Source organism: Colobus angolensis, unplaced genomic scaffold (assembly GCF_000951035.1).
Source record: "Colobus angolensis palliatus isolate OR3802 unplaced genomic scaffold, Cang.pa_1.0 Scaffold72, whole genome shotgun sequence".
NCBI lineage: Eukaryota > Metazoa > Chordata > Mammalia > Primates > Cercopithecidae > Colobus > Colobus angolensis.
In genome coordinates this window covers 3,635,557-3,637,256 of record NW_012120932.1, presented here as the reverse complement: position 1 = coordinate 3,637,256, position 1,700 = coordinate 3,635,557, and the positions used below count along the sequence as shown (strand labels likewise).

Below are 1,700 nucleotides of genomic sequence, written 5' to 3'. Positions count from 1 at the left end.
GCTGTGTTGGAGGCTGGGATTCCAGACCCAGCACTAACAGGGTACAGCCACAGCTGCAGCATCTCACAGTGACCTAGAGCCTGGCCCAGCTACCCAACTCAGGCAGTTCACCTAGCACAGCATCCCCGGGAGGTGGCCACTGCCACATTCACTTCGGATTAGGAACGGAGGCTCCAAAGGCACAAATGACTTGCCCAACATCAGGCAGAAGGATTAGAATTTAGGTCTGCTGGCCTCTAACTCTGTCTCCCAAAGAACAGACCATCAACCAAGGAGACAGGTTATTTCCAGGTAATACAATGAAGTGACGTAACTACAAAGAAGGATGAGTGATCATGGTGGGGGCAGGACAGGGGTGGGCTCTCCCTGCATCTGTTTGTCTCCTCTCTTCCTCCTGCCCCCAGGCCCGGCCACTGAACATGCTCCTGGACCTTGACGTGCTGTGCTTCCATATTGTCCTGTCTTGCCTCAGACACCACAGAAGGATCACTCCCCTTCCAGTGATCATGGAGTTCTTCATTACCAAAGTGTATAGTCATGAAATCCATTACTAACCCTGAGACTCAGGTAAGAGGTGACAGGTCAGCTAAGTGGGAGAACAGTAGCAAAGCATAATGGAATATGACGGGGAGGCTTCCAATCACAGAAGGACGGTAAACATAGATACAAACTGAGTGGCCTCCGCCCCGTATTCAATCCCCCAAGGTAATGTGGGGAAGACACCTGTAACTCACTAAAATCACATCTAAATCCTTAAAAAGGATTCTTCTCCTCTGTACCTTATTAGTCAAAACCTTCATGGGCACTTTATCCAGATATGAACATAAAATAGCATTTTCTGCACATCTAATAGCAATAATTCAGGACCATTACAATAGTCCAGGTGGTGAGGATACAGTGAGACTGGCACTCCTTTGATGCTCCTCTTGAAAAATGTACATGGTGCCATTTTTTGTAGCATCATTTGGCAATATGTATTAAGAAGCTGTAAAATATTTATAGCCTTTGACCTACAAATCATACCTCCGGGAAATTTTAGGAATACAATAATCAGATATATTGACAAAGACTTATGTACAGAATGCTCATTGCAAACGGGCTCTGTTCTATGCTTTAAAGAACCAATTATTCACAATGACTGAAAATTGGAAGCAACTTCAATGACCAATGAATAGGAAAAAAGTAAAGAAAATCAGGGGGGCTCTACAATGAAAATCATAATGCTTTCCAAATAATGTTTTAGAAAGAATGTTGATGCTACTGGGGAAATGAGGCAGCTTCCTAATAGATCTCAAAGGTGACTCTTGCTTTCACACTCAAATGTGACTCTTCCTTTTCTTCTCTCAGTGAAAAGCACTGAGATGGGAAGAGTTCCCATCTTCTCCCAGTTCCTCCCAAAGAATGGACCATCAACAAGGAGAAGGGTTATTTCCAGGTAATGCAGTGAAGTGAGGTAACTACAAAGAAGGATGAGTGATTATGGTGTGGGCAGGATAGGGGTGGGCTCTCCCAACTCAAAAATCTAGAATTTGTTCTTGATTCTTTCCTTTCTCTCTCACTGGACAGCCACTGCCACAATCAGTCCTGCTGGGGCTGCTATCAAATGAATACCTCTGGACCATCCCCTTCCCTATTTTGACCCTCCCCCTTCCCCATGTTCCTCTCCTCCCTCTCCCTCCCTCCCTGTCCCTTATCTACTC

At 45.2% G+C, this 1,700-nt stretch overlaps 1 protein-coding gene across 2 annotated transcripts in view; it reads right to left on the bottom strand.

Moving 5' to 3' along the window:
• The window catches only part of LOC105501504, a 28,243-nt gene that overhangs the window by 14,107 nt on the left and 12,436 nt on the right, over positions 1–1,700 (bottom strand). The window lies entirely within an intron of this gene.